The sequence below is a fragment of the Notolepis coatsorum genome (assembly GCF_963971535.1).
Source record: "Notolepis coatsorum genome assembly, contig: SUPER_6_unloc_1, whole genome shotgun sequence".
NCBI lineage: Eukaryota > Metazoa > Chordata > Actinopteri > Aulopiformes > Paralepididae > Notolepis > Notolepis coatsorum.
The window spans coordinates 608,729-623,903 of record NW_028174883.1 but is presented as its reverse complement, the minus strand read 5'-3'; positions in this window follow the sequence as shown (position 1 = coordinate 623,903).

Below are 15,175 nucleotides of genomic sequence, written 5' to 3'. Positions count from 1 at the left end.
AGAGAAAGAAAATTATTTAAAACTATTTTGATGCCTCAAAATGATGTTTTGGTTTGATAAGATGCTTATGATGATACAATCATTCTAAGGATTATGTGTGTAATAAATTAGTTTTGTACACTAATTGCAAGTTATGCAAATGTAACAAATCCGAAACTGCATAGTGCACTTTTAAATTAGTATCTTTGTGAGGTTACTGTTTTATAATTTACATTACATTGAAAATATACAAAGATATATTTTTTAAAGCTGGATTTTCTAATACAGAAGAGGTATTATTTAGAACATTACTTCATATTTTTCTTGTTATTTATTTTGTCCAGTAAGACTTGAAAATATATATTATTTTGTCATAGGTTGATTTAGTTATTTTCTTGAGATTTGTCAGATAGATTACTTTAGGCATAATACAGCATGTTGAGTAACTTTGGTTATAGAGATATAATTTTGTTATATAAAATATATAAACAATAATTTTATATCCATACAGAGAAGGCATACTTTAAATATATTATAATGATAAGGCATCTTTGAGTAAACTTCAAGTATCATTAAGTATCTTGAGGCTGAAGGCAGAGTGTCTTTTAAAAAAAATCACAATATGGTCACCCTTGAAGTCGCATGATAATTCACTTAATAAAATAATGACGAGTCAGCCTCCTAAAAAAGTTAGTGACACGAGTCACACCGCCGCCAACCCAGTTACCCAGCCAAAGTAAGGACTTTGCTCTGTATCGTCAATCAATGGTCAAATAAGAGTCTCCTCTCCTTGTCTCCTCTCCCTGTGTCCTCAAAAGACAGGGTGTCTCATGTCCTCTAAAGACAGGGTGTCTCATGTCCTCTAAAGACAGGGTGTCTCATGTCCTCTAAAGACAGGGTGTCTCATGTCCTCTAAAGACAGGGTGTCTCATGTCCTCTCAGTCCTCTCAGTGAAGTGTTGCTATAGATATGTTTCTGTATTCACCGGCACCATTTATATATGTAAATCAAATCAAATCAAATCAAATTTATTTGTAAGGCCCGACAACACACGTTAATGTCCCCATGGGGCCGGACACGTCTTCTTTAAGGCCCGACAACACACGTTAATGTCCCCGTGGGCCGGACACGTCTTCTTTAAGGCCCGACAACACACGTTAATGTCCCCATGGGCCGGACACGTCTTCTTTAAGGCCCCACAACACACGTTAATGTCCCCATGGGGCCGGACACGTCTTCTTTAAGGCCCAACAACACACGTTAATGTCCCCATGGGCCGGACACGTCTTCTTTAAGGCCCGACAACACACGTTAATGTCCCCATGGGCCGGACACGTCTTCTTTAAGGCCCGACAACACACGTTAATGTCCCCATGGGCCGGACACGTCTTCTTTAAGGCCCGACAACACACGTTAATGTCCCCATGGGCCGGACACGTCTTCTTTAAGGCCCGACAACACACGTTAATGTCCCCATGGGCCGGACACGTCTTCTTTAAGGCCCGACAACACACGTTAATGTCCCCATGGGGCCGGACACGTCTTCTTTAAGGCCCGACAACACACGTTAATGTCCCCATGGGCCGGACACGTCTTCTTTAAGGCCCGACAACACACGTTAATGTCCCCATGAATGAATGAATGAATGAAACTTTATTAACAGATTGCAGAATGGGTACAGTACAGTACAGCTCAATACATACAATTGTTAAGGGGATGCAGACCAGAGAAAGACTTTCGTCTTGTTTACATCAGGGTCCCCCATTTTCAATTCATCGTAACATATATGACATACATGACATACAGATAGACAGTACTGCTACATCTATACATTTATGACATACCAGATTTGCAATTACAGTACTGTTTGTGATACAAAAAGAGTCCAGAAAGAAAAGAGTATATACATTAGGCGTAGAAACTGTACATTGGATTGGGTAGGTGGGGGTGGGGGGGGACTGTACATTGGAGGTGGTTGGGGGGGGGGGGGGGGGGGGGGTTGGGTAGGAGTGGGGGGGGGGGGGGTTGGGTAGGAGGGGTGGGTGGGGACTGTACATTGGAGGTGGTTGGGTGGGTGGGGGGGGGGGGTTGGGTAGGAGTGTGGGGGGGGGGTTGGGTAGGAGGGGTGGGTGGGGGACACTGTACAACTGTACAAACAACACTGTACATTGGATTATTGACAAGACCATACTTGGTAATTTACTGTACATTGGAGGGGGTTGTGTTCGGACATTTACAGGGGCCAGTTTCGAGTTGCAGTCTCCCTTAGGTGTTTTTTGAGAGTGTTTTTGAAAGTGGGTAGTGATTCACATTCCTTTACAGCTTTGGGTAGGGCGTTCCACATTGATGTGGCATAATTGCGAAACGTGTTTAGTCCCTTGTTTGAGCCGAATCTGGGTTTAACATGATTTGTGGAGCTCCCTCTGGTGTTGTGATCGTGGTATTCACTGACCTTTGGGAAGTATTTAGTCATGTACATGGGTACCTTGGTCGTGTAGTGTATCTTGTAGACCAGGCCCATTGCAAGTTGCTGTACTCTGTCGTCTACTCTAAGCCATCCTAGGTTGTCAAAGTGGGCAGGGGTGAGGTGGGTTCTAGGAGTAAGGTCAAGCAGTAGTCTGACCAGTTTGTTTTGAGATGTTTGTAATTTTGTTTTTAGCGCCTTTGAGGTGCTTTGGTACCATGAGGTGCAAGCATAGTCGTAGTACCCTTGAATGAGTGCTCCTGCTAGAGTCTTCAGGGTATTCTTGTTTACCAGTGAGGAGATCCGGTACAAGAAACGAGTTCGTTGGTTGACTTTTTTTTATTACATTGGATGCCATTTTGTCACAGGAAAGATTTGCCTCTAGGATGGAACCCAGGTAGGTCATATCTTCTTTCCTTGTGACAATATTGTCACCCACTGTAACTGAGAAGCCGTCGGTCTTGCTGAGTTTGTTATTTGAACCGAAGAGAATGGACTCTGTTTTGCCCATGTGTAATGATAGTTTGTTATCAGCGAGCCATATGCAGATTTTGCTTAGTTCTGAGCTGAGGGTTTTTTCAACCTGTAACTTGTTCTTGTCAGAGACCAGCAGGGCTGAGTCGTCCGCAAACAGGAACAAGTTGCAGTCACAAGCTGACGACATGTCATTTGCATAAATTAGGAACAGTAGCGGACCTAGTATGCTTCCTTGTGGAACACCACAGTTTACTGTGAGGGGGGGGGGATAGGGTACCGTTTACCTCCACCATCTGCTCTCTCCCCTCCAGGTAGGATTGCATCCAGCTCACTGATAGACTATCAAAACCAATTGCTTTTAGCTTGTCAATCAGAATGGTGTGATTGACAGTGTCGAAGGCCTTTTGTAGGTCCAGCATGACCATGCCGCAGTATTTGCCCGCGTCCACCTCTTGTTTGATGTGGTCGTTTAAATAGAGAAGGCATGTGTCAGTGGAGTGGGATGTTCTGAAGCCAGATTGGAATTCGTAGATTAGATTTTTTTCCGCAAGGTATTTTTCGACCTGTTCGTATACAATTTTTTCCATGACTTTCGAGATGGAGGTAAGGATAGAAACAGGGCGGTAGTTGCCTGGGTCTAATTTACTGCCTTTTTTGTGCAGAGGGGTCACTCTCGCAATTTTGAAGTCCTTGGGGACGTGTCCCTGTTTTATAGAGAGGTTTATTATGTGTGTGATGACTGGGGTGATGGCGGCTGCTGAGTCTCTGAGGAATTTGGAGGGGATGTTGTCATGGCCAGTGGCCTTGTTAGGTTGGAGGGCGCTCAGTTTTTTGAGTACCTCATCTGTTGTTACCATTTCCAGTTTGAAGTCGTCTTTGTGGACCCCTAGGTTTTTGTAGTAAGCTACTATGTGTTCTACCCCATAATGCCCTGAGTGGGAGGGTAGTTTGTTTACCAGTGTTGTGGCTATGTTTGTGAAGAAACTATTTAAGTAATTGGCTACATCCAGCTTTTCTGTGATGAGCGTGTTGTCCGTCTTTATGTTTATGTTTGAGAATCTGGTTTTAAGTTTTTTACTGCAGCCTAGTTGGTTATTGAGTAATTTCCAAAGTTCACGCGGTTTGTTTTTGTTTTTCTCGGTTTTGTCATTGATGAATTTTTTCTTTGCTGTTTTGATCATGGAGTTTACATCATTTCTTAGTCTGTTTCTTTCTAGTTTGAGTTCAGTCACGTGGGCTTGGAGTTCACTGCTCGTGCTTTTGTTAAGCTTTGACTGACTTTTACGAAATTCAGAGAATTTTTTGTCTCTGGTTTTCATAGCGGTCAGTATTTCAGCGTGCATCCACGGCTCAGCGCGATTTTTTACCCTGGTGGTTCTTAGGGGGGCCATGTTGTTTAGTATCGTTGAAAATTTGGTTTTGAAGCCAAGCCATGTTTCTTCAACCAGTGTACCATTGAGTTCATCTGACCAGTCCAGACCCTCCAGTTCAAGGTTAAAGGCCTCGCTAGAGTAGGTTTTTAGGTCTCTAGATGTGACTGTTTTGTGACAGCCAGCCTTTTGTTTTAGCTTTTTGCGGGTACAGAATATCATATAATGATCACTTAACCCGCATGCTATAACCCCTTTATTGGCGATCTTGGACTTGTCAGAGGTCAGGATGAGGTCAATGGTAGTCTGAGTTGACTCACACACGTGTGGGTTGTGTGATTAGTTGGCTGAGGCCGTGCAGATCACAAAACCTATTGTAGGATTTGAAGACGGTGCATCTTTTTGTTGCATATCCGTGTTCCAATCCCCAATAAGAATCATTTCTGTATCCTCAACTCCAGCTAAGCACGCATCCAACACGTCATAAAAGCCATTTTGGTCTGGCGGTCTGTAAATTGTGCAGACTAGAACAGATTTAGCCCTTTCAAATAGAATTTCTACAAAAACAGTTTCAATAGCCTCATGATCTAGGTCTGTACGGTTAATAAATTTGGTGTCTTGATGGATGTACATACAGACACCTCCTCCATGCCTGTTCCTGTCATTGCGGACTAAAGAATAGTTCTCTAATTCAATTTCCGGGTCTGTTACTGATGGGTCCAGTTTGGTTTCTGAGAAACATAGTATGTTTACCTTTCCGCTACTGAAATGTTGCCTTATTTCTGCCAGTTTGTGCCTGAGGCTATTTACATTAAGATGAAAGATATGTAGTCCGTTTTTATCTGCTGTGTCGTCAATATCATTGAGATAAAGGTAGGATTTTTCTTCTGTGGGAAGGGGGGGGGGCTCTGTGATGTCCGGAGGGGGGGTGGGGGATCCTAGTCCGTTTTGATCTGCTGTGTCGTCACTATCCTTGAGATAAAGGTAGGCTTTTTCTTCTGTGGGAAGGGGGGGGGGCTCTGTGATGTCCGGAGGGGGGGTGGGGGATCCTTTGATCAAGATGGGTGTCCCGCGACGGGAGGGGGGTGGGGCTGTGTTGTTATTATTTGGTCCGTGTGTGGGAGGGGGGGGGGGTGTGAGATTCTTTGTCCTGTTCATCTGCTGGCGTCGCCTGGTGGTGGAATTCCGTGGGGAGGGGGCATGAGCCAGGGGCTGTGTTGATTCCATCCCGCCGGCTCCCTGCTGTGGAGACGTCTCGTCCTCCCGTGTGTTCCTTTGCGGCGGCGCCGTGCGTGTTGATTGCTCCGGCCTCGGGTGGAAAGTAGGCATCCAAAGCCATCGTTGCATCCTGTAGTGCCAGACCCAGTCGTCGCGTGGGCCGGACACGTGGGCCGGACACGTCTTCTTTAAGGCCCGACAACACACGTTAATGTCCCCATGGGCCGGACACGTCTTCTTTAAGGCCCGACAACACACGTTAATGTCCCCATGGGCCGGACACGTCTTCTTTAAGGCCCGACAACACACGTTAATGTCCCCATGGGCCGGACACGTCTTCTTTAAGGCCCGACAACACACGTTAATGTCCCCATGGGCCGGACACGTCTTCTTTAAGGCCCGACAACACACGTTAATGTCCCCATGGGCCGGACACGTCTTCTTTAAGGCCTGACAACACACGTTAATGTCCCCATGGGCCGGACACGTCTTCTTTAAGGCCCGACAACACACGTTAATGTCCCCATGGGGCCGGACACGTCTTCTTTAAGGCCCGACAACACACGCTAATGTCCCCGTGGGGCCGGACACGTCTTCTTTAAGGCCCGACAACACACGTTAATGTCCCCATGGACACGTCTTCTTTAAGGCCTGACAACACACGTTAATGTCCCCATGGGCCGGACACGTCTTCTTTAAGGCCCGACAACACACGTTAATGTCCCCATGGGCCGGACACGTCTTCTTTAAGGCCCGACAACACACGTTAATGTCCCCATGGGGCCGGACGCATCTTCTTTAAGGCCCGACAACACACGTTAATGTCCCCATGGGCCGGACACGTCTTCTTTAAGGCCCGACAACACACGTTAATGTCCCCATGGGCCGGACACGTCTTCTTTAAGGCCCGACAACACACGTTAATGTCCCCATGGGCCGGACACGTCTTCTTTAAGGCCCGACAACACACGTTAATGTCCCCATGGGCCGGACACGTCTTCTTTAAGGCCCGACAACACACGTTAATGTCCCCATGGGCCGGACACGTCTTCTTTAAGGCCCGACAACACACGTTAATGTCCCCATGGGCCGGACACGTCTTCTTTAAGGCCCGACAACACACGTTAATGTCCCCATGGGCCGGACACGTCTTCTTTAAGGCCTGACAACACACGTTAATGTCCCCATGGGCCGGACACGTCTTCTTTAAGGCCCGACAACACACGTTAATGTCCCCATGGGGCCGGACACGTCTTCTTTAAGGCCCGACAACACACGCTAATGTCCCCGTGGGGCCGGACACGTCTTCTTTAAGGCCCGACAACACACGTTAATGTCCCCATGGACACGTCTTCTTTAAGGCCTGACAACACACGTTAATGTCCCCATGGGCCGGACACGTCTTCTTTAAGGCCCGACAACACACGTTAATGTCCCCATGGGCCGGACACGTCTTCTTTAAGGCCCGACAACACACGTTAATGTCCCCATGGGCCGGACACTAGTGATGCACGATATATCGGCCGCCGATATAATATCGGCCGATATGGCCGTTTTTTTACACATCGGTATCGGTCCGATATCAAGATAGGGCCGATATCCGATATTAAAAAAAAAAAAAAATCTTTTTTTTTTTTTTTTTTTTTTTACATGTTTTGGCCTTAAATAGTTTCAAAATATCAGTCATTTCTGAAAATAAGTTACAAAAGTAAAAAAATTATGCGTTTTGTAAAATAGCTCTTTATTTGATTATCACAAAAAAGTGCTTTCTATACAGAGATATCGACATCGGTAAATATCGGTATCGGCCAGAACAGCAATATTAATATCGGTTATCGGTATCGGCCACAATTTTCACATCGGTGCATCACTACCGGACACGTCTTCTTTAAGGCCCGACAACACACGTTAATGTCCCCATGGGGCCGGACGCGTCTTCTTTAAGGCCCGACAACACACGTTAATGTCCCCATGGGGCCGGACACGTCTTCTTTAAGGCCCGACAACACACGTTAATGTCCCCATGGGCCGGACACGTCTTCTTTAAGGCCCGACAACACACGTTAATGTCCCCATGGGCCGGACACGTCTTCTTTAAGGCCCGACAACACACGTTAATGTCCCCATGGGCCGGACACGTCTTCTTTAAGGCCCGACAACACACGTTAATGTCCCCATGGGCCGGACACGTCTTCTTTAAGGCCCGACAACACACGTTAATGTCCCCATGGGCCGGACACGTCTTCTTTAAGGCCCGACAACACACGTTAATGTCCCCATGGGGCCGGACACGTCTTCTTTAAGGCCCAACAACACACGTTAATGTCCCCATGGGCCGGACACGTCTTCATTAAGGCCCGACAACACACGTTAATGTCCCCATGGGCCGGACACGTCTTCTTTAAGGCCCGACAACACACGTTAATGTCCCCATGGGCCGGACACGTCTTCTTTAAGGCCCGACAACACACGTTAATGTCCCCATGGGGCCGGACACGTCTTCTTTAAGGCCCAACAACACACGTTAATGTCCCCATGGGCCGGACACGTCTTCATTAAGGCCCGACAACACACGTTAATGTCCCCATGGGCCGGACACGTCTTCTTTAAGGCCCGACAACACACGTTAATGTCCCCATGGGCCGGACACGTCTTCTTTAAGGCCCGACAACACACGTTAATGTCCCCATGGGCCGGACACGTCTTCTTTAAGGCCCGACAACACACGTTAATGTCCCCATGGGGCCGGACACGTCTTCTTTAAGGCCCGACAACACACGTTAATGTCCCCATGGGCCGGACACGTCTTCTTTAAGGCCCGACAACACACGTTAATGTCCCCATGGGCCGGACACGTCTTCTTTAAGGCCCGACAACACGTTAATGTCCCCATGGGCCGGACACGTCTTCTTTAAGGCCCGACAACACACGTTAATGTCCCCATGGGCCGGACACCTCTTCTTTAAGGCCCGACAACACACGTTAATGTCCCCATGGGCCGGACACGTCTTCTTTAAACAAGTCAAGAAGAAACGTAACAATAAGTCAAGAACAAAACAAGAACACCATAAGGTCCAACAAATTTAAAATAAATGCATAAACGGACTGCTGTCCGTTAAGACACCACTGCTCTGCTACTGTACCTCACTGACCCCCCATGTGGTTCCCTCTGCCCCCTCACTGACCCCCCATGTGGTTCCCTCTGCCCCCTCACTGATCCCCCATGTGGTTCCCTCTGCCCCCTCACTGACCCCCCATGTGGTTCCCTCTGCCCCCTCACTGACCCCCCATGTGGTTCCCTCTGCCCCCTCACTGACCCCCCATGTGGTTCCCTCTGCCCCCTCACTGACCCCCCCCATGTGGTTCCCTCTGCCCCCTCACTGACCCCCCCCATGTGGTTCCCTCTGCCCCCCAGGGATCCTGGTATCAGTGAAGACCCGCTCGGACCAGAAGGTGCACAAACTGAAGGAGAGCTACGACCACCTGGTCCAGAGAGTCACTGACCTGCAGGAGCGCAGCGACAAGTTGGTGAGTCCACAGAACACTAGGGCTGTACTGTACCCACTGTACCCACTGTATCCAACAGGGCTGTACCCACTGTACCCACTGTACCCAACAGGGTTGTACCCACTGTACCCAACAGGGCTGTACCCACTGTACCCAACAGGGTTGTACCCACTGTACCCAACAGGGCTGTACCCACTGTACCCAACAGGGCTGTACCCACTGTACCCAACAGGGCTGTACCCACTGTACCCAACAGGGCTGTACCCAACAGGGCTGTACCCACTGTACCCAACAGGGCTGTACCCAACAGGGCTGTACCCAACAGGGCTGTACCCACTGTACCCAACAGGGCTGTACCCACTGTACCCACTGTACCCAACAGGGCTGTACCCAACAGGGCTGTACCCACTGTACCCAACAGGGCTGTACCCACTGTACCCAACAGGGCTGTACCCACTGTACCCAACAGGGCTGTACCCACTGTACCCAACAGGGCTGTACCCACTGTACCCAACAGGGCTGTACCCAACAGGGCTGTACCCACTGTACCCAACAGGGCTGTACCCACTGTACCCAACAGGGCTGTACCCACTGTACCCAACAGGGCTGTACCCACTGTACCCAACAGGGCTGTACCCACTGTACCCAACAGGGCTGTACCCAACAGGGCTGTACCCAACAGGGCTGACTAGTTATATTCATTAAAGAAAGTTGATTTAATAAAAAAAGAAAAAAAAACTCATTTAATCAGATTAATCACTTTATTCAAATTGAGGATTTTGTTTAGTATTTTTTATATTTATTTTATGATGTCATAAAATATGACGACAGACATTCGAAGCTTCATTCGAAAACTTCAATAGAAGCTTTGAATGTAAATAAATTACATTCGGTACAGCAGCCCTACAAACAACACTATGTAGAGTTAAAAATCAAAGCTCATCAGGGCTCTAATTGAGATCAAAGCTCATCAGGGCTCTAATGGAGATCAAAGCTCATCAGGGCTCTAATGGAGATCAAAGTTCATCAGGGCTCTAATGGAGATCAAAGCTCATCAGGGCTCTAATGGAGATCAAAGCTCATCAGGGCTCTAATGGAGATCAAAGTTCATCAGGGCTCTAATGGAGATCAAAGTTCATCAGGGCTCTAATGGAGATCAAAGCTCATCAGGGCTCTAATGGAGATCAAAGTTCATCAGGGCTCTAATGGAGATCAAAGTTCATCAGGGCTCTAATGGAGATCAAAGCTCATCAGGGCTCTAATGGAGATCAAAGCTCATCAGGGCTCTAATGGAGATCAAAGCTCATCAGGGCTCTAATGGAGATCAAAGCTCAGGGGCTCTAATGGAGATCAAAGCTCATCAGGGCTCTAATGGAGATCAAAGCTCATCAGGGCTCTAATGGAGATCAAAGCTCATCAGGGCTCTAATGGAGATCAAAGCTCAGGGGCTCTAATGGAGATCAAAGCTCATCAGGGCTCTAATGGAGATCAAAGCTCATCAGGGCTCTAATGGAGATCAAAGCTCAGGGGCTCTAATGGAGATCAAAGCTCATCAGGGCTCTAATGGAGATCAAAGCTCATCAGGGCTCTAATGGAGATCAAAGCTCAGGGGCTCTAATGGAGATCAAAGCTCATCAGGGCTCTAATGGAGATCAAAGCTCAGGGGCTCTAATGGAGATCAAAGCTCAGGGGCTCTAATGGAGATCAAAGCTCATCAGGGCTCTAATGGAGATCAAAGCTCATCAGGGCTCTAATGGAGATCAAAGCTCAGGGGCTCTAATGGAGATCAAAGCTCAGGGGCTCTAATGGAGATCAAAGCTCAGGGGCTCTAATGGAGATCAAAGCTCATCAGGGCTCTAATGGAGATCAAAGCTCAGGGGCTCTAATGGAGATCAAAGTTCAGGGGCTCTAATGGAGCTTGGTCATTTGCCCTTTTGCAGTGTTGGTACAATGCGTCACTTGTCTGGCCATAGAGAGTTCTGGCAAAGCCGATGATGCCGTGCAGAATGCTTTATATCTGGCATCATTCACATTCTTAGCTGATGGCTGGCCATACAGGTGGCACACATATTTGCTAAGACCATCAAAGGTAGACTGGTCTAGGGTAAAACTGCTACCCAGTTCTGTAAATGCAGTCCGGTAGTAATTTTGTTCACGGGCAACAGTAAATGTTTTCCTCTTGCCCTTGCCATGAAAGGCACTATAGAGTCACAACCTGAGAAGGTATGGATCCCAATAAGTGCTGAACACACATTGGTGCCAAGGGCTGATGACAAGTTTCAAGTTTCTTTAATAGTTGTCATACAGAAGTACAGAATACTTTCATACAAAATGCTTCTTACTGTTACGCTCCAGAGACTGTGCTAGACAAGATAGTATCAAATAACATAGTATAGCATGTAATTTAGAAGAAGAAAATGAGGTCACAGTGTTCGGTATAGACATATGTACAATGTTCTGAGTTACCATATAATATACAATACTATGCAGTGTACTAATGTACAGTACTATATAGTGCAAAGCAGAAATGGGATGAGGTACAATTTAGGTACAATTTACAGTAAGGTGTACGAGTTGTAGTGCAATCCTTCATCAATAAATATAAAGTGTGGGGAGTGGGTGCTACAGTGTGTTTGTTTAAAGTGGGTGTGTGCTATAAAGTGTGTGGAGTGGGTGCTACAGTGTGTTTGTTTAAAGTGAGTGTGTGCGTGTGGATGTGTGTGCTATGTGCGTTTGGTGGTTGTTGTTGTGTAGTGTTCATTGTTCGTTTAGCAGCCTGATGGCCTGGGGATAGAAGCTTCTTCTGAGTCTTTCTGTGCTCGCCTTGAGACTCCGGTATCGCTTGCCTGACCGCAGCAGTTCAAAGAGGCAGTTGTTCGGGTGACTGGAGTCTTTAATGATTCTCTTAGCCTTGCCCTTGCAACGCTTGTTGTAAATGTTCTGGAGGGTGGGGAGCCCCCCTCCAATTGTGCGTTCGGCTGAACGTGTCACTCTTTGTAGTCTGCTTCGGTCTTGTGCAGTGCTATTCCCAAACCAGGAGGTGATGTTGCCGGTCAAGATGCTCTCTATTGTACATGAGTAGAAGTTCTTAAGGATCTTCTGACTGACTTGGAACTTCCTTAGGCGCCTGAGGAAGTAGAGGCGTTGTCGTGCCTTCTTCACAACACTGTCAATGTGTGTGGTCCATGTCAAGTCCTCGGATATGTGGGCTCCGAGGTACTTGAAACTATTCACTCTCTCAACCGGTGCCCCGTCGATGCTGAGGGGGCTGTAGTCCTTGACCCCCGACCTCCTGAAGTCCACAATTATCTCCTTTGTTTTGCTGACGTTCAGGGAGAGGCTGTTTTCCTGGCACCATCCCGCCAGGACCTTGACCTCTTCCAGGTAGGCCCTCTCGTCGTTGGCAGAGATCAGGCCCACCACCACTGTGTCGTCAGCAAATTTGATGATTGTATTGCTACTCCGCTGAGCCACACAGTCGTGTGTGTACAGGGAGTAGAGGAGGGGACTCAGAACACAGCCCTGGGGGGCCCCTATGTTGAGGGTGATGGATGAGGAGGTGCAGTTGCCTGCTCTCACCACCTGGGGTCTGCCAGTCAGGAAGTCCAAGACCCACTGGCAGAGGTCATAGTTCAAGCCCAGGTCCCTGAGCTTGGCTATGAGTATGGAGGGGACTATGGTATTGAATGCCGAGCTGTAGTCGATGAATAGCATTCTCACATAGTTCCCCTGCCTCTTGTCCAGGTGTGATGCTGCTGTGTGCAGCACATGGGCTATGGCGTCCTCCGTGGACCTGTTGGGGCGGTATGCAAATTGCAGGGGGTCCATGTTGATGGGGAGGGAGGAGCAGATGTAGCCCTTTACTAGCTTCTCAAAGCACTTCATGGCTATGGAGGTGAGAGCTACAGGGCGGTAGTCGTTGAGGCAAGCAGGCTTGGATTTTTTGGGTACAGGGATAATAGTGGACTTCTTCAGGCAGGTGGGGATGACAGCCTGTTCTAAGGACAGGTTAAATATGTCAGTGAATACTGGGGCCAGTTGGTCGGCACAGACTTTTAGGACGCGGCCGGGGATGCCGTCCGGACCTCCTGCCTTCCTGATATTCACTTTTTTAAAGGTCCGCCTCACCTCATGCTCTGTTACCCTGAACACTGCGCCTCCATCAGCAGCCGACCCCCCCCCCCCCCCCCCCCCATTGCCGTGGCTTGTGAGCTGGTGTTGTTATTACCAGCATCAAACCTCGCATAGAAGGTATTGAGGTCATTTGCTAAGGAGATGTCACTGTTCAGTTTGAGGGAGGCGCCTTTGTAGTCTGTCATCGTTTTGAGCCCCTGCCACATAGCTCTAGAGTCAGCTTGTTCAAACTGGAGTTCAATTTTATCCCTGTAGCGCCGTTTGGCCTCTGACACTGTCCTCCTTACGTTGTATCGCACCACCTTGTGGTCATTCATGTTGCCTGCCACTAGGCCGTCGTTGTATGCTTTGGTGCGCTCTCTCAGAGCTTCACGGACGGATTTGTCTACCCAGGGTTTTTGATTTGGGTAAACTCTCATTTTGGTAGTGGGGATTGTTTCTTCCACCAAAGTACAAACATAGTCCAGCACTGTTTCCGTGTAGACATTAATGTTATCTGTGTCGCGGAACACATTCCAGTCTGTGCAGTCAAACGCAGACTGGAGCGTCTCCTCTGACGTCAAATCCCATTTCTGCACCTCTCGCGAGACTACAGGAGTACTTTTGATTCTCTGTTTGTACATTGGTGAAAGAAAGATGGACGCGTGATCTGACTTACCAAAGCCACTATCAGAATGAGCCTTGTAGCCACCTTTAAATTGCGTGTAACAGTGATCTAGGATTTTACTGCCTCTGGTGTTGCAAGTCACATGCTGATAGAAGTCAGGTAATACCTTTCTCAGATTGACACCTTAGCTATGTCAATGATCCTTGTTCTGTTGCCAACTCCTGTGAAAAAAATACAATCTACATGGCAGTTCTGCCTGCAGACTTGCAGCAATCACTGCCACATCTGTATCAGGGCTCCTGATAACTACAGTTTGATAGATCTGTGCAGCATGTTGTGCGTCACGTGTAGAAACACCCTGGTGTCACATTCTCGTGATCACGTGTTAGATCATCAACAGCACAGAGTTTGTGAACCGTTTGTTACAGTCACACAGTGACACAGCTTTCCATATGCTATATCCAAGCGTTTTTTGTCGATAAAACGCCTATAGCAAGTAGCGTGTGAACCAGCATCTCCAGGAACATTGGCAAACTCGATCTCTAAACAATGTTTGTATGTATCTACAATGATGCGATTCTCGCCTGGCTATTTAAGCCACCGCTCGACGGAGTTTCTATATCTATCCCACCGTGTCTGTGTAAAATCTTGTACACGTTCTTTCTGAACGGACGTGAGATGTATAACATTGTTTAGAAACCTTTTTGCGAACTTTAGAAGGTGGTTTTTCTCCATTTTTGTCCTCTTCTGTACTTGTCGATGTGTACTGCCTTCCATTCCTACTGTTTACACAAATCTCTTGTTGTCTGTAACTTGGCAACAAGGAGAGCTGCTATTGGTCGAGCGCCAGGTATGTGACCGAACTCGCACCACTTGCGCCAAATAAAACTCCACGGTGACAAATATCCATTTGCGAGGAAAGATCTAGTCCCGATGTTAAAATTATGATTGCGCAAAATGGGCTAGTTTGTCAATGGAGAACTTTTTGTCCCTAAATCTACACCAATATATCTTTCACCCAGAGTGAAAATTGTGTAGTTCGGGGAGGTGGGAACGAGAATAGTTTTCTAGCCACTTCTCAGCCTTCACCATACGGCCTATATTCACCTCTGCTGGCAGCTAGTGAGCGGCGAGCGCTCCAGTGAACATGATGACTGTGAGGGTAAACCTCATCAGGGCACTAACGCGTCGCACACAAAGCACAGCTGGCAGCTTCCCAGACAGAAGTGTCGCGCCGGCCAGCGGAGCGGAGCGGTGATAAGTCTGGTTACTTAGCCGTCAGAGCTGGGTGAGGTGGCCATGTACTGTAAGCTGAAAGGCGTTCTGTGTTTACAGTACATTGTAGGCTTAGAGCAAATGTTTGGACCAGGGTGACAGAAAGCAGAGCTTGCATTTATAACGAGCACATTGTGAATCCAG